The sequence below is a fragment of the Myxocyprinus asiaticus genome, chromosome 42 (assembly GCF_019703515.2).
Source record: "Myxocyprinus asiaticus isolate MX2 ecotype Aquarium Trade chromosome 42, UBuf_Myxa_2, whole genome shotgun sequence".
Classification (NCBI taxonomy): domain Eukaryota; kingdom Metazoa; phylum Chordata; class Actinopteri; order Cypriniformes; family Catostomidae; genus Myxocyprinus; species Myxocyprinus asiaticus.
Window position 1 is genome coordinate 18,306,858 of NC_059385.1, and position 27,739 is coordinate 18,334,596.

Here is a 27,739-nt window from a genome sequence, read left to right on the forward strand (position 1 = left end):
AGTAATGTTTGTGATCAGTTGAATGCCACTTTGGTGAATCAAAGTACCAATTTCCTTCCGAAACAGCAAAATCTGTACATTATTCCAAATTTTTTGCCACCAGTGTATATGTTTTAACTCACAAACACAACTCTGTCCAGCATTCATTTGTGGATCGCTTGTTGTGCATTTGTGACTTCTGAAACATTTCTTGTGCAAGAGCTGCAGGCAATCCATAATTAGGTGGACTCCACCCATCGTCTACTCAAGTCAATCAGATAACGGCCACATTACTCGGACCAATCATAGCACGTTCTATCTTAAATCACACTTTGTTTTACTATCAGGGCAGGACCAGAATCACAGTGCTCTCATGGGCATGGATTCAAGTACATACAGATAAGCTCCAAGGCCGCAAACTTTTAAAGAAACGGACGCCATCAGAGGAATACTGTGACTTAAGGTTCGTATCATTTTCTCTCAGTTATAAACATGTTCAGTGTCTTGTTAAATGCCGACAGCTGAAAACTGCCCATTTGTAGAGTGTCCTGATCATTAGCTTTATAGCTAACCTGGCTGACTGTATGAGTCTGCTATTTTAATTTTAACCAAGTTTCTTGACTGAAACTCCTAGCTACTTAATGGAAATGTATGTATGTGTCATCAAAACCTTTACTCTTAATGTTACATGGCAGATCCAAACAGACACACACTACTACAGATAGTGCCTTTATAAAACATTAATCATATTAGATGAGCTTAGGAGCACAAACCATAAATAAATACCCTATATTACACAGTGCACAAGATCTGCTATGGCAATATGGTTTCACATTATATTACTGTAAAAAATAAAATAAAATAATAATCATTGAAGTAATATTTCAAAGGATTTAAATTTTTAGCACTTAGTTTTATGGCAGACCTGTCTGTCACTCACAAGAAATAATTGTTAACCCTGTAAAAAAAAAATGTGTGTTACACTTATTTACTCAGGAAGTAGATGGGCTGTGAGATACAGGAGGACAATAATAATAATACTATTAAAAGAGTTGCGAGGATACTGGAGAACTGGTGCTCTCTGCTCCAGTCAACATCACAAAAAGTTGGAAATCACAAAGTGACATCACAAATCTCCATGACCTAATCTTGTTTGTGTAACTTGTTCTTTTCTATACAGTAATGGACTTTTAATGGGCTAATTGTTTTTAATGTTTAACTATTATTTTTTTCCAATCATTTGTGCAGAATGCTCTTACCCTGACTAGGATTATTCATCCCAGACAACTGATACAACACCATGATGTGTCAATAAGGATTTTCGTGTACAACAAAATCGACCAAAATGCCAGCACTCCAGTTGTAATGTTCAATTCAGTGTTTGTGTGTGTAAAATGTACTCAAATGTAATGTTTTTTGTAGTTACATGCATGACAACCTGTCATTTGTAACCCAAACAATCATGCCTTTTAGCCACCAGACTTGCTTTAAAGTGTTAAAAAACAGACACTCTTTAATAATAATAATAATAATTCCTTACATTTATATAGCTCTTTTCTAGGAATTCAAAGTGCTTTACATAGTATAGCAGGAATCTCCTCAACCACCACCAGTGTGCAGCATCCACCTGGATGATGCAATGGCAGCCATAGTGCGCCAGTACGCTCACCACACACCAGCTATTGGTGCAGAGGAGAGTGATACAGCCAATTAATGGACTTTAAAACCTACTAACCTGAAAATGCCTTGATAGGCATTTGAGATCTCAATAAAAGATTTGTCAACTAAATGACAAAAAAATATTTTATCAAATGAGAGAAGTCATCATTTATATTCACGTTGTTCCAAACCCAAACAACTGACTTTCTTCGGTGGGAGGAACTCAAAAGGAGATGTCAGGAATTATGATAGGGACTGGCAGCCTCACTTTCATTTCAGCCTCATAAACAGCATCTACATTTTACAATGTATTCTCATATTCCACAGAAGAAACTAAATAAGTACAGGTTTTTAAAAAACATGAGGGTGAGTAAATGACAGAATTTCCTTTTGTAAGTAAGTCAACCCGAAGACAATGTTGCGGTTTATAAAAATTTTGTATCGCGCTTTTTAAGACATGATGTGACTTTAAAAAAAATCTGACATAACAGTAAAATAAAGATTCTCATTTACACATCTTAAAAGGTGTCCTGTATTGGAGCTGGAACCACTGAGTTTTGGAGCAGGTGAGTCAAGTGCTCAAAGTTGATGGGCAGTAAACAGGGGAAACATCTGAAAAAGACGGCAAAAAACTAATGAGTCAATTATCACTATCAGAACATGAAGCTGTATTTTAGAAAGGTACCCCAAAATAGTGCCTCCTAAAACATTAACACAAAAGTGCTAAAATGCAAAATTGTAATAAATATTACCTTAAAACTGCTTTTATTAAATACATTAACATAGTGTGAAACCAAATTATTGGCATAGCATATCTTGTACACCGTGTCATATAGGTTATTAATTTTTGGTTTGTGCTCATAAGATTATCTAATATGATTCCTGTTTTATAAAGGCACTATCTGTACTACTGATCTTTTGTAGTGTCTAGTAGTGTGTCTGTTTGGATCTGCCTTGTAACATTAAGAGTAAAAGGTTTTGACGACATACATACATTTCCATTAAGTAGCTAGGTGTTTCAGTCAAGAAACTTGGTTAAAATTAAAATAGCAGACTCATACAGTCAGCCTGGTTAGCTATAAAGCTAATGATCAGGACACTCTACAATTGGGCAATTTTCAGCTGTCGACATTTAACAAAACACTACACATGTTTATAACTGAGAGAAAATGATACTAACCTTAAGTCACAGTATTCCTCTGATGGCGTCCGTTTCTTTAAAAGTTTGTGGTCTTGGAGCTTATCTGTATGTGCTTGATTCCATGCTCATGAGAGCACTGTGACTCTGGTCAAGCGTGATTGGTTGAAGATAGAACGTGCTACGATTGGCCCAAATAATGTGGCAGTTATCTAATTGACTTGAGTAGACAATGGGTGGAGTCCACCTATTTGTGGATTGCCTGCAGCTGTCACACAAAAAGTGTTTCAGAAGTCACAAATGCACAGCAGGTGATCCACGAATGAATGCTGGACAGTTGTGTTTGTGAGTTAAAACATATATTTGTAAATCATTTTTTTATTTGCAAATCTCATTATTTTTATTTGTGAATTCATTTTATTTTTGTGAAACTCCTTACATTTATTCGTGGATCTCATTCAATTTATTTGTGAACCTTTTCTTTTTTTTAAATTATTTGTATTTATTATTATTATTATTTGTGAATCTCTTTCCATTTGTATGTTAATTAGAAACAATTCTAACCCCATAATTAACTAATGTTAACTAATACAACTTTTGATTTTTAAAATGTAATAGTATATGTTGTAACTAACATTAAGTTCATTTGTTCATGTTAACTACAGTAATGTTGTTAAATAATGTTAACAAATGGAACCTTTTTATAAAGTATAATGTAAACAGCGTGTATAATGACTCTACATATTGTTTTTTTATAAACATCTTTATTGTTTGCAAGTTTGCTCTTTTTATTTATTGTTTTCTTCAGTAAGAGTTTTTACATGGCTCTTTCGAATACTTGATTTTGATTGACCAATCACAGCATTCTTCGGTCAAATATGTTTTGTATAAAGATCCCTACACTGTATAATTGACTGTTCAAATGAAGATCATGATTAATCAGAAATAGATATTTTGTTTTAACAAGCTCTACCTACTATTTATTTATTTATTTGCTAAGTAGCCATGTAATGAGAAGGATAATGTACAGTCAGCCAGTCATTATCACAAAATAATCCTTCAAGATGAAACTAGACCTGATCACCCTGTCTGGGTTTATTTTGCGGTAATGACCATCTAACAGTACTCTATCCCTTACTTATTTGTCTTTTTAGAGCAGATAATATCAGGTTCATGCCTGTGTACCATTGTGTATGATCAAAAAATAATTTCTGAGGCCAAAACTTGACATCCAATGAAGTCTGTAGAATGTAATACATCATTATCCACATAAAAAAACAATGCAGACATCAGGCTTCTTGAAAGTCCGATATTGCATAGAGTTATTATGACTTTAGAAATACCTTACCCATGCAGAGCCGCACACCGCATACATTGTCATTCTGTTTGCCCTCAGGGCAGCGGCAGGGACCCTCAGAAAGAGGTCAGCATGTCCCATATTCTTTCTATCTCAGAGACAAATAACCATGATTATGGTAGGACACACTCCCACACTCATACTGAGTTCAGTTTCACAGAAGGCCACAGTCTCTAGTGTCTCAGGGCTGTTAACTAGTAGTTCAGATGAGATTCACATCCCCAACTCAAAATGCCACATCGAATACAGATAACCAACAGTGTGTGTATATTTATAGCAAACTCCATTTTATAAGAACAAATAAAACCGCAGTCTCTGGGAGTAAAAGTGAAAAAAATTCAGTGGCTAGATCTGGCACATTTACTGTGCTTCTATATTGCATTAATATGTCCTTCAATCCATCTTTAAAGAGACCCAGATGTGAAACAGATGGAATCATAATGAAGATCAAAGTGAGTGTGGTAGAACGAGATGGCGTAGTTGGGGTGTGTGTGTGGTTGGATGGTCATTTGTTTTGGAGACAGGGTACTCGCCGGTTGAAATGCAGCAGTGTGTGCTCTAGTGGCTTACTTTATTAGTTCCCGCTGCAGTTGCATGCCAGATGGGTGAAATTGACCACAATTTTTTTTTATATTTTTTATTAAACAGTATATTTTTAGCTGACACTGTAGAATAACTCTTATATGAGCATTTCCCATTTAAGTTTCTCTTCTATGTGTCATAATTTTCTCGTTTGACTCACTTTGAATAACAGATAATAAAAAAAGATATATATATATTCTTTAAAGGTTGGCTGAGGTCAGTTGAGACATATTCCAGTTTAATAGCGTGGCACATTGTCACCAAACAGAATTGCAAAAATAACGACAGTTTTCTTATAGGTTTTCCGGATAGGGTCACTCAAACAAACAGCAATGTCGAAAGCGCTACAGAGCCACAGTGTTAACACTCTGTGGGGAAATTAACATACAAATGGCTTATTTATAGTTGTCTCTACATTGTAAAGGAATAGTTCACCCAAAAAATGAAAATTCTTATCATTTACTCACCCTCATGCCATCCCAGATGTATATGACTTTCTTACTTCTGCAGAATGCAAACAAAGATTTTTGGAAGAATATTTCAGCTCTGTAGGTCCATAAAATGCAAGTGAATGGGTGCCAAAATTTGTAAGCTCCAAAAAAGCACCATCATAAAAGTAATCCATATGACTACAGTGGATTAATTGATGTCTTCCAATGCAAAATGTTAGGTGTATGTAAGAAATAGATCAATATTTAAAACTTTTTTTTTTACAAAAAATGTTCACTTCACCATTGTATGTGCTGTGGTATGCACGTTCACAAGTGTGGAGTTCAAGCTGCCTCTTGCGTGACGTAAACATGTTGGCAAGTGAAATACGAAAAATACAGAAGCGCTGTGTTATTTTCAACAGAGGAGGAATGTTATATAGAAGCTGAATTGGTTTTGCTAAAGATTTGTATTTGTAACTGTTTCTTTTTCAAGATGGTGCTTGCGTGTGCTTATCCTGGATGCCTCAACCTACTGAAAAATGTTAGATTACATCTGCGGGCATCATCGCAAGAGGAAAGACTAATTTTTCACAGATTTCCTACCAATGATCCTGAGCGACTGAAACTATGGCTGCTTGCTGCCTCAGTACACCCATTGAGTCACTCAGAATATCGAGGGTGTGCAGTGAACATTTTTCTCCTGCCGATTTCAGACCGGACTAGCATCCGATGATATCAACATTAACAGGCTTACGTCATGCGAGAGGCAGCTTTGTGCACGTGCATTTTTAAGAAAAAAAAAAAAAACACGTTTTAAATATTGATCTATTTCTTACACACACCTAGCGTTGCGCTTCAGAAGATATTAATTAATCCACTGGAGAATGGATGAATTTTATAATGGCTATATGTGCTTTTTGGAGCTTCAAATTTTTTACACCTATTCATTTGCTTTGTATGGACCTACAGAGTTGAAATATTCTTTCAAAAATATTTGTTTGTGTTCTGCTGAAGAAAGAAAGTCATACACATCTGGGATGGCATGAAGGTCAGTAAATGGTGAGAGAATTTACATTTTTGGGTGAACGATCCCTTTAGATATGAGGATACACAAGTATTGAACTCAACATTCATTTTCCATAAGGCGAACTCGGTCAGGCCTACGTATTGATCAGTAAGGTATAGAGTTCTGTAAAGAGACACCATTTATTAGTTCTCTAAGCCTCTAAGTGTGTTCGTTCTGGGATATGGCCATTTGACTTGGCCACATTGCATTGTGGGGGAGGCTGCCGGTGCCCTTTAGCGGATCGATACACCAGATTGTAGTCAGGAGGAATAACCATCAGCGGGAGGGAAATGGTGAGACAGTGTGGAAAGTCACACACTGAAGGGTTACAGCAGAAATGAGATTGAAACGGTTTTGTATTGATGTTGTAAATTTAATGCCCAGATGTGAGCTGACCATTGACTGCAACCCATTAAAGGTGCCAAACCTAATTTAGGTGTTGCATATTGTAATGTGCACATAAACAAGTCAGTTCACCAAGTCATTCATTTCTCATAAACCTTTTTAGTAAACCAGCAGGGTTGTTGCTGTTGTTTCTTAGACTGGGCGATATATCAAATATTCATAATATATTGCTCACAACATAAAAATTTTGTTTCAGAAATGTTCACTGTAGTTTCCATGTAACGTGTACACTATAATAGTATATAATAATAGTATATAAAAAAATAAAAACCTACAAAAATCATATTTGCTACTGTATATAGACAATATTACCGTTTCTTACTATCTATTGTTATATCTGATATGTTTTATTTATTTATTATTATTATTATTATTATTTTATTTTAATTTTTTTATGGCCAATGCTGATATCTAGAGAGCAGGTTGGATGATGGCCAATACACAAAATACAATTTAACAACAGCAAAAAAAAAAAAAAAGAAAAGTGAAACACATTTATTTTATATAATATTTACTTTGTATTATAATTTACTATACTATAATTTGCTTAAACTTGAAAAAAAAAAAAAATCAACAACTTGAAAATAGAAATTGTTTATTATCCATTGACAAATATTTTGGAACTGACACAAGGAAAAGTTAATCGGCCAAGCAAACACTGTTATAGGCCGATGCCGATAATCGCAAAATGACAACAAATAAGCCGATTAATCAGCCTGGGGTGTATTTCACGTACAACGATGTAACTCACTGCTGAACCACAAGTGTATGGTGCATTGTTAGAGAAACTAACTAGCTAGTCATGACTGTTTCCTGAAACCCTAGTAACTAGGTCGCACATCCATCGTTCGAACCACGTTGGTTTAACAATGTGGAGCTGTCGTTAATGACGTTACTCAGGGGGTGGAGTAATAACTTCTGCAGAGATTGAATGGATATCAAATTATAACAGCTCATTTACATGGACAGAAAGCCATGTATTGTGAAAAAAAAACAGCTTGAGACATGCACTTTGTAAATGGCATACTCTTTACTACAGTATACAAGTGGTTTGGTCAGTAAGCAGCTCTACAGCAACGTTATTTTCCCGCGAATCCACATCTGAGGACTACTTCTTTCTGTTCTCCATAGTTTCGCTTTATTTTGACATGCCCCTCTGTTGCTGGTGTGTTTGTTTTCATCACAACCTCTTGCAGCATTGAGCTGCAATAGTGGAGTTTACCTTTTACCTCACTTTACCACACTTTACCACACTTGAGCATATACATATGCACACTTTTCAAAAACCAATAAGAACGCCACTTTTATTCTTGACACAATGAAAGATATAGAATTTAATATACATGGAGTGAAAGATACAGACTGGGTCTGGCAAATGGGGCTCTGTTGAAGCTGTGTGGTGCTGCATGGAACGAACATATGATTTTCAACTTGCTTTTCAGTAACAGAGAAGTTAAAACCCTTCACAATTTGAATTTAAATAGAAAATATAGTATCCCATTTGATGACCAAAAATCATTTTTTAACATGTGTTTTGAGGTAGTGCTTTCCTAATACATCAGGAATTCATCCAGTAGATTAGCATGTATAAATTAGCACATAATAGGTGATACTTGTGACAGTAGCATTGGAATGCCAGATCAAATGTAAGCAATTATTGTGTGAATCATGTCATGCAATGTCATTACTTCATTATCAACTACCAGAATAATGTCATTAATAAATTATATACTGTAAGTGTGATTACGAATCCTATGTATGGAATTAAATACAAACCTTTATTGTTTTGCAGTGCTGATGACCCACCATCACATACACTACATCAGTCAAGTAACTAAAGCCGGCTGTGTAAAGATTTTCTTAATACACAAAATAATAGTCATGATGATATAAGCCAAACATGACACAAAACACATCCTTTATTTAAATCCTCAGAAAATTCTCAAGAGAGGCCTTACTTCTCATTTTCCCCAAGCGACAGCATGAAAACTATCTAAAAAACAGCATGAAAGCAGCTTATTTTAAAACCAAAAACCCATTAACAGATGAATACAATAATTTGATAATCAAATTAAGCTGTGCCCTATTACTGTCACAAATCACTGATGAAACACTCACATTTAGCTAGTTAATTTAGATGATTATTAGCCACCAAGATGTTTCTATCCATTCCTCAGGTGCATCAGTAGCAGGTGTATTAATGACTCTCCTAATAAATACAGTATCTACGTGTATCAAATGCTTAACAATGGCAGCTTTACAAAGAATCCCACAGCTTGAGCACAGAAGGCGACACAGACGTCAGGTAGTGTATATAAATGCCTACATAAGGTCAAATTTCTCCCCACTTGACTCTCTATCTGATGATGACATCATAAGAAAATTCTGGATTCCAAGGACCAAGATCCTTGAATTGCTGCAGTTTGTGAAACCACACCTTCAGAGGGCCACAAGAAGAAACTACGCCTTAAGTCCAGAAGTGCTGTTCTTAGCTGAGGTGGCATTATTTTATTGTGGGAAGTTTTATGGAGGTGGTTGGTGATGGCCTGTGGCTCAGCATGTCTTAGGTCAGCAAGGCTGTGAAAGCAGTAACACCTTTGCCATTACAGCTTATGAACACCACACTGACTTCCCCCAAAACTCCTCAAAACAAATCAAACATTTGTTTAACTTCCTGAGGAAGAGGGGGTCATGCTGGTGCTGCTGATGATGAAGATGCTGCTGCTACTGATGATGATGATCCACTGAACCCACATCAAGCCAGAAGGCATCCTGCAGGAGCAGAAGTCAGAGAACATTTAATATAGAAAATGTTTGGTTAATTATTTTTAAATACAGTTTGGTGGCTGTATTTTCTATTATTTCATCTGACTGACATAACTTGTGTTAATAGACATTTTGCGTAATTTCCTACCTTGGTCTATGTTTTTCCCCCCTTGCAAACATTAATTGAAAGACTTCTGCAAACAAGAAGTATACATTTGTTTTCTATAACATAGCCTATTGAGAATATTCCATATCCTACTTCTGTGAACACCTCACAATAAACACAAAACCACTTACACAGACATTATCCCATAGAGAAATCAGATACATGGCCATACATGTATATTTCTACAATTATTGTTCATTTATTTGGGAATATTAGCTATATAAAGTTACACTGTGATTTGGGAAATTATGTTTTACATATATGAAAGTGTAATATTTTGAAATGTACACTTACATAGCGCTTTTCTGACACTATACTCAAAGTACTGCAGATATGTTGCATATACTTTATGTACAGTACAGATAACTTTTTATATCAGTGAAAACCATTAACATGCATATTGTGTTTTACGTATATTGCCAAATGGGAAATTTCTCTTTGGAAAATGTTCTCTTGTAAATAATAAAATAACTCACCTTTTCTACGCAAAAACTAAGTGAATCCTCTGTTCCAAACGTCATAAATAATGCCTTCGGAGGGCACTTCGAAGGGAGAACAAATGTGACAGTTATGCTGGAAAATCATTTAAAACTGAATTTCCAATAAAAATAACTTTGTGCACCACAACTTCAAGCCTTTCAAAGCTCTCAGAGGGCATAGGGATGATAAGTATAAATAGAACACACCCCAGCTGAGGCGAAATCAATGACGTCGACAACACAAACTAACAAGGAACTATGTGTGGGGATGGAGGCGTGGTCGTGTGTCTGTCTGCGGGAGAGGGAAAGCGGTAAGGCTCGTCACCTGGGCTGTCATTATCATTAACACCTGTCTCTCTTCATAGTGATGTCAGAGGGTGACCTGAAAAGGCCGACAAGCGCATCAGTCGGGACAAAGAGAGAGACTGTTCCTGTTTGTGTGACATGAATTATTGTCTCGTTTGTGTGTGATTACTTGGCCACTGAGTGCCCTTTTGTTTGAGCTTGGTGAATGATACTGAAGAGTAATAAAATACTCACGTTGACTGTTTCTGCTGCCTCCTGACTCCTCCATTTGCCCTGAAAATACAAACTCTGTTACACTATGCTTCTAACCACAGGTGGAGAGCTGTAGTTCCAACTACACAACTTTGCAATGCTGTTTGCGAATGCTCGTTGGAACTACGGTTTCAGGAAACACCAAATCGTTGAACTATGCTGGTAATGATGGAACTTGCGACCACAGTTGCCTAACGATGATTTTGAGAAACGCACCCCATGGCCGATATATCGGTCTATCACTATCAGTAAAAGTTATTCAATACTGCATTATATTTTATTACATTACACATTAACCATTAGTGCACTGATCAGGAAATTTGAGGCCGATACCGATATCCGATGTTTTAACTAAGATCGCCCGATACCAATACAGATTTTTTTAAAAGTGCCCTTTGCCACACTTTTACAAGTTATATTGTGCAGTTATATGTTCATGCCCCACACAGTAAAATTACAGTAACACAAAAAAGTTCAATTGGTTAACATTATTTAAAAACATTACTGTTGTTAACATGAACTAATTAATGTTAGTTACAACATATACTATTATATTTTTTTAAATCAAAATTGTATTAGATAACATTAATGCACTATGATCTAATATGAACTAACAATGAACAATTGTAATTTTATTAACATTACAATTAATAAATGCTGTAAACACATATTGTTCATTGTTTGTTCATGATACCCAATGCATTGACTTATGTTAACAAATGGAACCTAAGTTACCAAAATTACATTAATTGTGAATTGCTAACATTTATTTGTTTTGAAACAGTTATGACTAGTTCTGTTGTCAATATCAAAAGGTCATTGTGACATACTGGTAAGCAGTAAAAACCATGAGAGCGTCACACACAGCAGAGATACATAAAAAAATATTTAAAAATAAGAGAGATATATCCATTACAAGCTCTAAAACTATTCCAGTGAGAAATCATTAATATCTATGGTTTGTTTACTGATTTTCTGTAACACAAATCACAAATTTTTAAGCAAATGTGTGAAGACGACGCAGTGCCATTATGGTTAAAATGTAATTACTGTGATTAGTGGTAATGTGACCAACATTAATCTTTTTTTAAATTGGGATCCTCACTGAATAGTGCTGAGATGAGTAACTGATGAGATATTGAGAGCACCTGGAGAGCGCACATGTTTGATTGACACCGCAAGTGAGCATATTGAAGGGAGTGAAGCTGAAAGTACTTGTAATCGCTCAAACAGTCTCTATCACTCAACACAACATCTGATTGTTACAACTTACGTTACATCACGTATATTCAGATTTGTATACGCATGTTTATTTGTTGTTTAATTCATATTTATACCTGTTTGCAGACTCTTTATCCTCTCTGTGCTCACAGTGCAGGGCGAGTCAGAATTACTACCATAATGACTCTAGAAAATGGGCAACTTAATATTCATGCACGTGTAATTCTTATTTTTAAAAACAAACTTGCAGATTCATCTGAATAACAGCATATCTGAAAGTTTACATTTGTAAATACTTACAATTGCCAACAATTTACCCTCCAGAGGCCACACTGTCATGCATCAAGGGCTGAGAAAGCACTCATTCATTAGAATAGCAGTGTATGTGTGATTTCCCTGCGTGCTGCAAAAAAGATTGGCCCTGATTCTAGGCACGATCGGCCGATCACAGAAATAAGACAAAGATCAGCCGATTTAGATCGGTGGCTGATTGACTGGTGCACCCCTAACACTAAGACATATTAAGATATGTTTATTTTGACTTGCTATCACCCCAGCCCTATTTCATAGTTGCTTCTCTCCACTGAAATATTAAGACTTCATTTCATTATATGAGAATATAATTTCATTTTCAGCTGGTTTTCCTCATGTTGTGGTCATGGATATATATTTTATTATGAACTTGACAGACTCTTTTTACCAAGAGCGCTGTCTTTCAAGAAGAGTTGTCCACATTTATTTTAGCTTGAGGGAAAGCTGGGCCTTGTGCTAATTTTCTGCTATGGATACATTTTGGCTGGGGTGACAGACTCTGCGTAGCACCTTCATGGCTCAATAGAGAGCTCTGGGAATCCATCTGTAAGAGAACATTAAATTCAACAGCATCCCTTATTCCTCTGGAACCACACGACTCACTGCCACAAGAGACACAGACTCAAGGACTTCCACATTAGGCAACTTTTGAGAAGATGTGACTGGGTGGACAAAGTAATGGTTGGAAAGATAAAAAATTAAATACAAAAAAAAGTTAAATTATCAAGTAATTATTGGATTCAAGACTCACCTTCATCACATATATTGATGTTTGATTATACAACAGTTAGTTCTGCTCCTCTAATCTGATTGTGCAAATGTCGTTCCAAGATTCCTTCTTGTTTTTAAACAATTTTTATTTTATTTTATTTTTTATTAAAGTAATATCATTCTCATTCTCATTGCGCTTCTGTACCAAATATCACCACACTGTGATTACACTGATTTACATGGATTATATTGATTATATTAAGAACAGCTAAATATTTTACTTTTCTTTGATGACCTGCCAGTCTCTATTGCGCCTGAGACAGAAACATAATTTTTCCATTCTGGGAAACTGAGAGGGAATTGATAAATCTAATGAGTTAACATGCTGACAGAGAGAGTTGTTAATGCTAATCAGATGGATGAAGGATTTGATTAGCCTTCGTTAGTGGACTGGGATGGTGATAAACAGTGAGTCTCAGGAGGAAGCCAGCAGGCCAGTAGATGGAAGTTGAGGGTTTGATTTGATTTTTTGAATTGTGTCTTTAAAGAAACATTGCTGACTGAAAACCTAATGTGAAATTTCTCAGTTGTGGGCCTAGTCTTACAGGGATAGTTCACATAGAGGATTTAAATTATGAAGTCTTCAAACTTACATTATTAGATAAATTAACACTTAAGTGCAGCTCATACATCTAGAAAACAAGTGATGAACGGTAGCATTTAACTAATATATAACTTATAATTAAAGGGGTCATGACATGAGGAATCAAATTATCCTTGATCTTTTTGCATATGAGGTCATTGTATTATTAAAAAATAAAAACAAAAAAACATACTGTAATTTTCAAAACTCAAAACGTCCTCCTCACTGCAGAAAGATAATTTTATCTGAAACCAAGCTGCCAAAAGCACTCATTCTCTACTTCCTCCACATTGTGATGTCACACTGTGGTAGACATTTGCATCTGGCCACTCCACAACAACACATCAACGCACTTCCATAGCCCCGCCCTGTAGCGGTAAGCAGTGAGATGGCAATGAGAGAGCAGGTCAGTCATGAACAGAGAGCCAATCATATCAGTGGGTGTTTACTGTCAAATCTTAAAGGAGAAGCAGCACCAAAATCAAGTGTTTCTGACAGAGGTTCAGAATGAGGGTGGAAAATGATCATGTTTAACATGAACTGTTTTTTGTGCAAAAAACAAAACAAAAAAAAAATACTAATATTATAAGTGAACCTCAGGGAACATATTAAAGTAATAAAAAAGCATGCCATGACCCCTTTAATAAATAAACTAATTATGATAAAGAACATAAGGGAGAGGACAGTTTAGGAGGCCGTGTTTGGTTATTGCCTCAGCTCACTCAGTTTTAAGGCTGTGAGCTTAAAAAGGCTGTGATATAGGTATTTATCATGGTACACTGCTTATTGGAAAAAAAAAAAAAAAAAAAAATTGCTTGTTACTGGAAAAGCTGCTCTGTTTCAAAAAACCTTTGAGCTACTGTTACACTACTGAAAAATTAAGTTGGGTTGTTACTTTTAGTTTGTTACTCCCCAACACTGCTTTTGCATACCTTTCTTAAGTAAAATAAATACATAAATACACCTATAATCAACAGGTGGTTTTGCTAAGAGGAAACTTGTGTCCACTTTACGTTTTCACCATGAATTACTTTAAAACTTGCTGATCGTCACCACACAAGAATGGCAGTAAATGCACAACATCATTCTGCCATTTACTGCAGTTCATCAAATTGCCTGTGAAGGGTGAATTTGGGACACAGGGAACTTATGAGTCTTATGAGTCCAGTGGCATCTGGCCAATCACTTCTACACTGGGTGTGGAAATACTAGCACAGGGTATTATTGATACATTTGATAGCTGCACAATCAAGTTAAGTATAATTTTGTTTTCATACTTAGTACATTTGCTTGAGTCCAAACCCAAATTCGGTGCCCTCTTGTATGAAAACAATATGAAAAAGAGAGATGTTCAGTATAGCCAAGGCAGAACAGTTCCACAGGATCATATACATGTGTGTTTAATGCTCTGGGGATTAGAGTCGAGAAGCAAGCTTCTACTTTGTGTTTGTGTATGCATCTGTGTCTCCTTGTTCCATCATATCAAACAAGCATGAATGCTAATGTACCGCTAGCGTATGCATTATGCTTGTCTCACTCCACACCTTACGATCAAATACCTCAACTACAATGATGGATGGACTCCATGTTTGTGCATGTTTTTCTTAGAGACAAAGGGCAAAGCCTGTCGGTGGAAGTAACTGGTGAAGACAGTGGAGCAGATCTTCTTACACTGCATTCAGCCCTGTCCTCATTTGCTGCTCTGCTAACATGTCTGCTGTCTATCTGTGGCAGCTAACATGCATTTGTGTTCCTTGGTCTGAGTGACAATGCAGTTACAGCAGTGGAAGAGGGTTATTCACACTTTCCGCCAGGATTAGATTGTCTTTTTCTGCCCTGCCGAGTCCCACACCAATCCATCCTGCACAGACACACATGGTCTTATGTGTGTATCTTGGATGAAATCTTTATTACTTCCTGTTTCTTTGTTGTGTAGATTCTGTGTTGGTTTCATTTTCTTTTTTTTTCACACGTGCAACTTTCTTTTTTAATTTTTTGTTTTATTTGATGACTCATTGGCATGTAATACCAATAATACATACACACAAGTAAGACATGATAGGACAGTATAGAACCAACAGAAAATGGCTGCACTTAAGTGCCACCACACCATGACAGAGCTTGTGCATGGACCACCAGGCTTCAGCACGTCTCCGACCATGTTCTACACTTTATTAAGCCTTTTTATTTTCCTTGAAGTCATTCACTGGGAAGTTTTTGTTTTCTTGTTTGTTTTTGAAAAAATACATAAATAAATAAATAAAAAATAACTCTTTGACCCTGAAGGGGCTTTCACACTGACATTTTGCATTGACAAAGAAACCACAAATCATTCATTTTCTATGACTTGATTTTTGAGGTAACTAGAGTGATGGCAGTGTTCATTTTAAATCACTTTTGTTTTGTTATTGTTTTTGATTATGTCTTTTAAATTTAGTCAATATTTTGTCATGTCATACTCATTAATTTTAGAAAAGTTTACTCTGATTAAAATTATATGCATGCAATTCAATGAAAATTGCATTTTAGTTCACAATGAAGTGAAAAAAGACAAAATTGTGTCCAACTGTAACAAACCAATCATTAACCAATTATTAAAACATTTAAAGTTGTTCAAATGTATCAAGATGTATTAATTTAATCACACAAACTGTATAAAACACAAAATATTGGCAAAATACAATCAGAAAATTATATGAAATTCTTGAAATAATGGTGTATAGTGAGAAGTATTAATAAAATATTAGCTACTTTTTAGAAGGTACTGTACTGTGCATAATTCATGTTTACATTTTTGGTGTTTTACAAAATTTAGGATATTGCACTGTGTAGTGCGTTTTTACAGCATGTTCACAACACACATTACATAAAGGATGCGTTTGAGTGAGGTAATTAACATTGCGGTGGGGCAGTTTCACTGTGATGCTAGCAGCCTTACCTCAATGAACAATTGGGGGTTTGTTTCTTTGCTTAAAACTTTTTTTTCCCATGGGATGGTTGACATTTAACTGTACATTAATGGTCCATAGACACAACATGGCCAACAGTAAGTGGACACCCTCTTCTAATTAATGATTTGGCTAGGTCCCTTAATTCCAGTGAAAACAAATCTTAATGCTAGTATACAATGGCATTCTAGATAATTGTGTTCAAAAGTTTGAGGAGGGCCCTTTTCCATTCTTGCATGACAATGCCTTTGTGCACAAAGAGAGGTCCACAAAGAAATGGTTTACTGAGTCTGATGTGGAAAAACTTGAATGGCCAGAACAAAACCTAGACCTGAACCCCACTGAATACCTTTGGAATGAATAGGAATGCTAACTACGAGCCAAGACCCATCACCTTACAGCAGTGCCTGACCTCACTGATGCTATTGTGTCTGAATGGTAGCAAACCCCAACAACCATGGTCTAACATCTAGTGGAAAGCATTCTTAGAAGAGTGGAAGCTGTTGTACTGTAAATGAAGGACAAACTCCTTATTAATGCCAATGATTTTGAAATTAAGTGTTCGACAAACACAGATGGTTGTGGCATCCACATACTTTGGCCATATAGTGTATTCTGCAAATGCCTTTTTTTTAAGACAGTCAGTGGATTTTGTAATCAATCATAGTTATCATAATAAGTTGCTAGTCTGAATACATCTGATTCTGTGGCCCCACAGACTTCCTCAATGCAAGATCAACTCAGGCCAGTTTAGGCTTAAATTTTCTACCCAGGAAGATGTCCTTTGCAGGGTTAACTCGGGTTGAAAATTGCAGCATGAAAACGTTCGCCTTTTCAACCCCTGGGTGGTTTCAGGCTGAGAAATCCAGTGTGAAAATGGCCAAAATGATGACAGGCAGAGCAAGAGGGTTTGAGGGAGGCAGGGAATTGGCTGGCCTCTCCACACTTCCACCGCTGGACTTGATGGATCTGGTGCCTTGGATGATATAACTAATACTAATCTGGCTCTGTCCGAATGCCGTCTGCCTGGCCCTTCGAAATTGGATTTGTCAGAGAGTTTCTTTTTCCTTGTGTTCTTTCATTCCTTCACTTCATCATTCGTTCTCTGCCTCTCTTGTGCCTTTCCATTCTTTTAAAAGAAATACAATCTCTGTGGTAAAATCAATAATGTAGTTTAAATGTTTTTTGATTGTAAGTGCATCTTGCAACCACACACATAAAATATAATCACTAACACAGTGTGTGTTTGTGAATGCGTAATGTGAAATTGCTACTGTGAAAAATACATGTAGCTCTCAGTAGCTTGGAGCCGATGACTTTGAACATTTGGAACGAAGAATAAAGTATTTTCACACAGCGGGTTCCTTTTTTTGACCCGACACAAACCTCGTTCATAAGCAGTGTTCAGATGTTACGACCTCTTCTCTCTGCCTCTTACTCTGCTTCTTACTTTCAGATTTCCATTTAGGTTTTAGACATTAACTAGGATGAGACAGACACAGAAAGAGAGAAAGAAATAGAGATGGGGGAAGTTATTTTTAACTGGGGCTCAGTCTTGCTCGCCCAGTCAGGGGTCTGTGAGGACACAAGACTGGGCTGACAACACATTACATGAATGATCCCCCTTTCTACCACCGCTGCTCTTTTCTCGTTTCTCTAAATCCTGCTCTGTCTTTTTATTATCTCCCTCTAGTCACACACACAAACACACTAGCTCTGTTCCAAAACCTAGTGAGCTGTCTACTGCCTATATATTGCAGCTGCCTTCTAAGGCAGCATTCCAGTAGTTATGGAACCTCCATCATGTGTCAGACAAAGGGAGACTTAACAATTTATTTCAGTACAGTCGAGGGGAATTATGTGACGGTCTAATAAGCATAAATAGGTGTTAATCACCTGTCAAGAAAATGCTCTGGTCATATTTAAACCCACACCAATACAATAAAATAACTAATATATATATATATATATATATATATATATATTGCATAAAAAAAAATTCTAAATTTTCTACAAAAGTCTACATTTAGGCCTATTAAGAATTTTTGCATTAGAACACAATTTTCAGGACACTTTCATTTCCTGAAATTTTACTTTTGCTGTTCCTATTTGTTTCAGTGATGATTCTCAGTACCAAAACACAATTATTATTTTTTTGCTTTTGTTCTATATATATATATATATATATATATATATATATATATATATATATATATATATATATATATATAAAAATCAGCAAAAATGAAAGGCAGTACCAAGGGAGTACTACTATGATGTATAAAGATAAAGATGTATGTATGTATGTATATGTGTGTATATATATATATATATATTTATTAGTGTTGGGTTCGAGTCCAAGTCAACTCCGAGTCTTTAAACAATCGAGTCCGAGTTGAGTCAGAGTCCAAAAGGGACCAGGTTAGACTCAAGACCGAGTCCATAACAGGCCGAGTCCGAGTCGAGTCCGAATGAATCTGTTCATGAATCTGAATTAAAATTGTAACCGTAAACTCAACATCACTATTTTAAGCTTATTTTAAACTTCACAACTAAGAAAAAACAGTTTGTCAGTATAAATGTAACAAAAACACCTCTGTTGCATTTCATACATATATATAATGATTAGTATTAGAGCCCGACCGATATGGGATTTTTGAGACCGATACCGATTTTAGAGAGGGAAAATTCACTGATTACCGATATGGTAGCCGATATATTTAACTTTTGAGCTGGAATGAAAACAGACATTTTCTATGTGGATTTTTCACCGATTTTGCATCGATATGACTATGCAAAGGTACTCAGAAGGCTGATTTCTTAAACAAATAGTTTTTATCAAAGAATATTTGACATTATTATTATACATTGTCAACAAATTCTAGAAATGAACACTGAGAAAATAAAGAATAAATACAAATACAATAAATAGCTAAATAAACATCAGTACTGTTTAGTATCAGTCAAATGCTGACCATTAAAAAAAAAGAATAAAAAAAGTAAAAAAAAAATAAGTAGCTAAATAAACATCAGTACTGTTTAGTATCAGTCAAATGCTGACCATTAAATAAAGAATAAAAAAAAATAATAAAAAAAAATAAGTAGCTAAATAAACATCAGTACTGTTTAGTATCAGTCAAATGCTGACCATTAAAATAAAGAATACATTTTTTTTTTTTTTTAAATAGCTAAATAAACATCAGTATTACTGTTTAGTATCAGTCAAATGCTGACTATATTAATACTGCTGAGTCAAGATAAACAGATAAGCAGTGGTATTGAACCGTATTCTGCTATACAAGTTCAGGGGAAACTTTCAACGGTGGAAAACCAGACTTTTAAATATTACATTTTATAAATGCAATGACTGGAATTGTTCGGTTGAAGGTGGTAACAAACTGTGAATCCTGAACAAAACAGTTTGGTGAATACATGTTTACTCATTAGCTTCCACTCAGCTGACAACAATAGCCTAGTTTCCATCCACTTTTCGCGCTATTTTGTTATCGACAAAGTGAAAATGCGTAAAAAATGTTTTGCAAAATTTGCCGTCTTCTGCCTGTTTCCATTCAAAAGGCCTTTTATCGATAAAAATGGTGTGCGTGATGACGTCATGCCTAAAAAAAACACTTTGCCGCATAAGTTTTGGTTTATCGCAAAAGAAATCTGCCCTTAAGCTGTTTCCATACAGTTGAGCTAGTTTTGGTAAAATGGGGAGAGTATTGAGACGATTCATTGAAATGAACCAGCTAACTGTAATTTTAATTTCACAAATAAATGCAATCAGAAGAGGAGGAATTGCAATCAAAATGGAACAGTTGCCCTTCTGATAGGACTGTAATATTGGTCCTGATGTTGCGCCTATGGCAGGTTGACACCGGTTCCGAACCGAAAGCGAATCGTCATGGCCCTGTTCAAGCTGGCAACCTGCACCAAGTAGTGGGGAAATTTTCGGTCTTAGTATAAGGACCATCCATTCATGTGTATATGCTGTGTGCACAACTATTAAAGAAAAACTGATGCAGTGTAATATCTGGGTTTACACATGATACATTCCTGATATTCAATAAGCTATTTCGAACAATCATCTAATCTAAAGCATCGCCATCACAACTGCATTATGTCCCGCATATTTGTCCCACAACTTTTAACGACCAACTGAACTTGATTATCATCTAAAATTAATTTTAGCGTCATTATGCAATTGACATTTTCTGAAGAAGCTCAACAAATGTGATCCGAGGTAAAGAAGGTTAGATTTAAAATATTTAAAAGTTTTAAAAGGTTCAAAAGCTCGTTTTCTGAAAGTGAACTCCGCATTGGACAAATAGTTCTGATAGTTTATAGTCTTGAAGTGTAGAAAATGTCATTCAGCCGACTTTATTGGTCTACAGAACAGGGTACGGCTAATTTAAGTTTGTGTAAAGAAAAGGCATATATATATTATTTTTTCGTTTGGTAATTTATTTATTTTTAATTTAATGCATTTTTTGTTTGGTAATTTATTTTATTTAATACAGGGAATTTGGCCAGCATTTTTTCAAAAGCAAGCTAAACAATAATTTAATAGATTTGGGCTATATGTTAGTGTTCCAAAAAAGCACACTGAAGCTTTTCTCCTAGTATTGTGTATTTATTTTTAATTTAAAACATCTTTGTGCACAGAAATGGTATGTTTTTTGTATTGTGGGCTAATTCCATGACTGCCGTCTATTATTTTGAATGGTGTGTAAAAGCAACTTTAATAAATAAACAGATGTCTACCACGATTAAATTAAATTAATTTGTTCTCCGTGCACTTGTCAATGTGCATGTCTTGATATGAGATATTTGTGTTGGCACTCCTAGAAGTGTCATGTTTTCAGTGATCTTTATGCCGTTCAGATCAATCCATAATCACGTACAATAAATTGGCTCATATGGATGTATACCTTTTCGTCATGATTAACACAGGCTAACGAGTCATGTGACACTACATTTTTGCGTTAATGCCAATTTTCTCGACAAAAAGTGTTTCCAAACCAGTTTTTCACAACATTTGATGTATCGACATAGAGTTTATGCGCTAGAGTTAAACGGAAAAATATTATGTCGACACGAGAAATTTTAGCGATAATTTGTGTTTCCATCAGCTTTATTTTTGATGCGCTAAAACTTTTTTCGCAAAAAAATCCTTGGATGGATCTGAAAGTAGCTACGTGATTAGCTAGTTAGCTATAAGCTCGTTGTCACTGAGAGTAAAAGACGGACATAGTTTATTTTACTTTCCAGCATTGTGTCTCACCAACTACGTAACAACATAGCATGAAATCAACACTCATCACACACAATCTACCACCGCACCGTTGTCTGCTGAGCTGCAAAAAGATGCTCTCTTACCTTTCGATCTGCTACATTACTGACTGCACTGACAAACTATAGCTGGCTAACAGCAAACAGACATGGTTGTCAGGGACAAGGTTAATGTTATATTAGCTATATTGAAAAGGGAAAATGATGGGGTCATTTTTTATTAAGTTTCCAGTATGTATTTCAGAAACTAGTTAACTTACCGAGACACGGCTTAACTCTGCCCTGTCTTCAGAGCCACTGTCAGCTCAGAGTCAGCTCTGTTAACAATGGAGTCGGAGCGTGCTCTGCTGGACAAACTATGCTATGACACCAATTCTAAAGCATCGTTTTCTGCATTATATGTTCTGAAAAAAAGTTTTCATATCGGCGCATATCGGTAAAATATATGCCGATACCAATATATCGGTGAAAGACTAATATCGGCCAATAATATCGACTGGCCGATATATCGGTCGAGCACTAATATACACTACCAGTCAAAAGTTTTGAAACACTTGACTGAAATGTTTCTCATGATATTAAAAAATCTTTTGATCTGAAGGCGTATGCTTAAATGTTTGAAATTAGTTTTGTAGACAAAAATATAATTTTGCCACCATATTAATTTATTTCATTATAAAACTCAAATTTAATAAAAAAAAATAAAATAAAAATAAATAATAAAAAAGAAATTAAATTGATGACTTGGACCAAATAATAAATAAAAGCAGCCAATAAGTGCCCAACATAGATGGGAACTCCTTCAATACTGTTTTAAAATCATCCCAGGGTGATACCTCAAGAAGTTGGTTGAGAAAATGTCAAGAGTACATGTCTGCAAATTCTAGGCAAAGGGTGACTACTTTGACTTTGACTTCACAGCATAATTCCCATAATTTATGTTATTCCATAGTTTTGATGACTTTACTATTATTCTAAAATGTGAAAAAAAAAAAAAAAAAAATATATATATATATATATATATATATATATATATATACAGAATGAGTGTGTTTCAAAACATTTGACCGGTGGTGTATATATATTTTTTAAAACAAGATATCTGGAGCAGATGTGCTGGTATACAAAGTTTAATTTCACCTCAGGCCACGCACACTTCTTCCCTCTCTCACTCGTGGCGCACACAGGAAAATGTCCTCTCGCAAGACCAGCAAAGTAAATTACTTATGTGGTGGTGCGGGAAGCGGATTTTCGAAACTTTGGCTTACAATTTGTTATGAATGTTTTCACATTTGTGTCTTCTTTAAATCTATGCATGCTTTCAAGTTATTTTCCCACCGAGTGGGCTTTTTCAAGTGTAGGATAATTGCCTCAGGTGAGTCAGGTCCCGTCTTTTACCGAACCATGTTGACATGTTAATTTTGTTCATCAAAAATTTATGCTTTTGAGTAAGTAGCCAATAAATGACTGTTTTAGGCTAGGTAAGCCATTTTCTTTTACCCTGCTGATCAACAAGGCTATTTTCAACTATTTGCAGACTGCTTAATGGGTTAATCTATCTAATGCACGTCGTGAAATACGCACAACGTTTCAGCACTTTTTTTTCTTCTCTAGGAGATTTAGCATACCTGTGAATTATTTTCAACAATATCCTGACTGTTTAAATATTTTAAGTAGCTTTTACTTGGTGATTTCCATTTAGAACAGGATTTCCATTTAGGGTTGCTATCGGTCCTGCACTTTTCATTCAATTGTGTTCAGTAAATATGCCTGTATTCGCTAATGTTGATTCATTAAATGCATGTCATGTTCTATATTTAATGTAGCCTACAGTGGTGACAATGCAAGTCAAACACATCACAGAAAAATGCCCCTTTTTCAGCTAAATTTAGCATCAGATTTGGCTGTTGGAAGTATTTTAAATGGGTTGCATAAACACACAATGTTTTTTGAGGGTTTTCTGATGGTTTCTTTCTTTTTAGACTAGTCAACTGCAAAATCTTCGCTTAAACGTCGTGAAATTCGTCGTTCTGCACATCCCTAGTAGTCTTGGTTAATGTTTTTTTTTTTTTTTTTAGACATTTGTTCATTGTTAGATCATAATGCATTAACAAATATTAAAATAAACAACTTTTAATTTAAAAATATTATAACTTGTTAAAATGAACATCAACCAAGATTGATAAGTGCTGAAAAAAGTATTGTTCATTGTTAGTTCATGTTAAATAATTTATTTATTATAAATTATAAAAATAATTTATTTAACTAATGTTAATGAATGAAACATTATTGTAAAATTGTACTGTTAACTTAATATTGAATATTTGATTAATGCATATTATTATTATTTTTATAAAAAACAATCTAAGAATAAACCACCACGTGCCGCCACAGACCACTATCGAAGCCCCCAAATCTGCCTGCAACACTATGTTGGGTCACTCTGTAGCTTGAAGATTTGCTTTACAGATTTTGATGCAAGTGAAAGGGCTTCAACAATAAAAATTTTAATGTACAAGATACTGAATACACTTTATAACACAGAAGAAAGAGTGAAAAAACAAAAAACATAAGCGAAAGTCTATTCAACAGTGTCACTGTCTTGGACACAGAAAAAGAATGATAATTACAATGTTCAAATAGTGTCAGAAAATGTGATACATTTCTGAATCGTGGACTGCGAGAAAGGAAAAAAAAAGTCCCAATTAAAGGATCAAGGAAACCACTCAGCTCAACAAAGCCAAATGGAACACTAGACCAGCAATGATAAGTAATTAACATTCAGACGGCAGGGGTCAGAGATCACGTGTGGACACAGACTTGATGCTCACTGTAAAGACGGGAGGGAGGCAGAAATAGAGAAAGAAAGAGAAGAGCAAGAATTAATAATATTTATTTCCTCTCCTTGACATGAATGTTCAACTCATTAAAGTGGGACCTGAGACAGACACAACTAATACCTCACCCAATACGCAACAACTCTAAATGAGTGATTTACTGACACATTGCAAATGCAAATTGAGAAAAAAGGCTGACATCTTTACTCAGTGTTTTCCATAAAAACAAACAAACAAACAAACAAACAAACAAACAAGAAACATAATGGCCTAGATCCACATATATAAATATCCGCTTGCCAAGAACATCTTATATGCGGAAATAAGCTATAAAAATGCATGGCGGAGCGTTATGTGCGAGATGAGTGAGTGGACTGGTTGATCTGAGGTCTGGGAGAAGACAGGCTTGGACTCCTACTTAATGTGAGCAGGCAGATGGAGGAAGTTCACAGATCTTTCTGGGAACATCCTGAAAATGGTTGATTGAGACATTAAAGAGAGATGTTTCAGTTGGCCCGTCTTTCGCTCTCAATATCTCCCTCTATTTCTTCATGAGATGAATATAGATAACCTTATCAAACGCTAATTACCTCATCACCGAGTTGATCCGTAAGTTCACTTGGTGAGATGCGAGATGAACACTCGTATGAGAGCTGTCACAGTACCTCATAAAAAGTTTTGGATCTTTAAATTACACATTGGTTTGGTTCTAAAACCAAGTGAGATTCCTCCATTAGCAGCTTTTTAAGGCATCATATCCTAACACAAAGGCTGTGTCGAAAGGTAGCCAAGTTTAAGGGAAAGTTCATTATTTTACCTAAAAATAAAAATCAGAGGATTAATTTCAGTCAGAATGCTGCCTTAGAAAGCTGTGACCTATTCAGGCAGTAAGCAGCTCACTAGGTTTTGCCACGGAGCCCTTGTCTCACTCTTTTCACTTGTTCTTTAATTTCCTGGTTAGGATCAACTGTCTGACTCAAAGATCTCTAAGAGACCAGGTAATATGAAATGTCTCATTTCATCATCAGCATCAATACATTCACGGAGCAGTAGATGAGCGAGGGATGAATCGTAATTCAATGGGTGCCTGGCTTTATTGATCATGATCTACTCAAGCAGAGATGGTGTTTGAAAAGGTATTAGAACAGATTTGGAGCATGAGTGTGCAGTGGTAGGACTTTTTTCAGTTCACATCAGTATACTTTAACAATCTGTTGGATTGTTCAAGATCATTAAGTTTTCATCACCGTGTAGAGAAGTAAGAGGCAATTGGAGGATCTCTGAAGTTTTTTTTTTTATTGGTGTAGCATGTTATCGTTCACAAGCATACATTCAGGGCTCGAAAAAGGATGCATACAAATTCCCAGAGAGTATTTTTTTTTTCCTCAATCTGAACATCTATTGTCAGTGTCAGCAAACTTCCTTACAGCAATATGCCTCTACAGAATTAAAGGGACAGTTCACCCAAAAATGAAAATTCTCTCATCACTTACTCACCCTCACGCAATCCCTGATGTGTATGACTTTCTGTCTTCAGCAGAACACAAAGGAAAATGTTTAGAAGAATATCTCAGCTCTGTAGGTCCATACAATGCAAGTAGATGGTGATCAGCACTTTAAAGCTCCAAAAAGCACAGACAATTGTAGTAAAAGTAATCCATATGATTCCAGTGGTTAAATTAACCCTTTCACACATACCATAACAGAGATTACAATTAAGGTTAAAATTTGGCCCCTGCAGAGGAGCGTCACACATATGTGTTTCTGCAACAGCCAGTTCTGTTACAAGCTGCCAGATTCAAATCGGCTTTCACGCTGACACAGAGCTGGTCTGGTCAAGCACTTGTAATTTATATTCATACATACTCATACAGACTTTTGAAGCACAGGATATGTTTATTTTATTCACATATATCTAATTTGTCACCAAAGTACCACGATAAAAAGTTTACATATCATATGTTGACGCAGTCAACACATCAAATGTGAAACGTGCAACCATGTTTGTTTACATTAGTAGCGGTTGTCATTCGTCACACAAACAGCTACTCAAACAGTCTTTTCAAGCACATGATACATTTATTTTATGTTACAAACAGCCAAATTGTCACCAAAGTTCCACTATAACAGTTCACAGCTTATACAGTATATGCACAGCCATCACATCCTGCGATCATCCAGTGCACGCAGCCACGTCTGCTAATTAGGTGCATGTGCGGTCTTTTCAAGCACGATAAGTTCGTTTTCTGGAACAGACTGCCAAACTATCACAAAAGCACCACGATAACAGTTTACAACTGGGATACTAAGTCAACACATACATAAATGAGCACGATCATCTGATGCACTCAGCCACGTCTGTCCACATTAGCGTTTGTCACACACAAACACACAGTCTGAGATGTCAACAGTGAACAGGCAAACCATATTGCTGATACTGCAGTATTTTTCCAGTTATTTATTTTTATAGATATTTACAGTATAAAATAAAGAAATAAATAAAGTACAACAGACATAACCCATTTGTTCATATGTTTACTATAGTATATACAGTAAAAAAAATAAAATAAAAAAAAATACTCATCTACACTAACCCCCTCTACTGGCTGTGCAGTGTCACTTGTGGAAATTACTGACTCTGGGGGGCTCTGCAGGGGATTTGAGACCCTACTCATGAAAAGGTTAATGTCTTCTAAAGCGATATGATCATTTTGGGTGAGAAACCGATCAATATTTATGTCCTTTTCACTATAATTGTTTTCTTCCAGTAGCACTCCAATGCGTGTCCATGAGGGGAATCAGTTCACACAGCCTCTTGCGTGACATTAACACACTGGCACGTTCAAATGGAAGCAAAACCAATGAAGTTGGTGAACAGCGTTCTCTTGTAAACAAATTGAACTGTACTTCCGGTTATATTGCGTCAGTTCTGGTGTGAAGATGCCAACATGCTTATGTCACGCAAGAGGTAGCGGGAAGTGGATCCCCTCATGGACATGCATTGGAGACCAACAGAAGTAAACTATTATAGTGAAAATGACTTAAATACGGATCATTGTCTTACCTAAAGCAATCATATCGCTTTAGAAGGCATTCATTTAACCACTGGTTTACTTTTACTACAACTATCTGTGCTTTTTGGAGTTTACAGTGCTGATCACCATCCACTTGCATTGTATGGACCTACAG

General features: G+C 35.7%; 1 protein-coding gene and 1 long non-coding RNA gene across 3 annotated transcripts in view; both read left to right on the forward strand.

Annotated features, from left to right (window-relative positions):
* The window catches only part of LOC127433030 (cell adhesion molecule 2-like), a 633,917-nt gene that overhangs the window by 171,308 nt on the left and 434,870 nt on the right, over positions 1-27,739 (forward strand). The gene's annotated exons all lie outside the window — the stretch shown is intronic.
* On the forward strand, positions 19,105-19,581 carry LOC127433046 (uncharacterized). The gene is made up of 2 exons (XR_007895826.1): positions 19,105-19,435; positions 19,524-19,581. It is a non-coding gene; the product is annotated as an uncharacterized LOC127433046 (long non-coding RNA).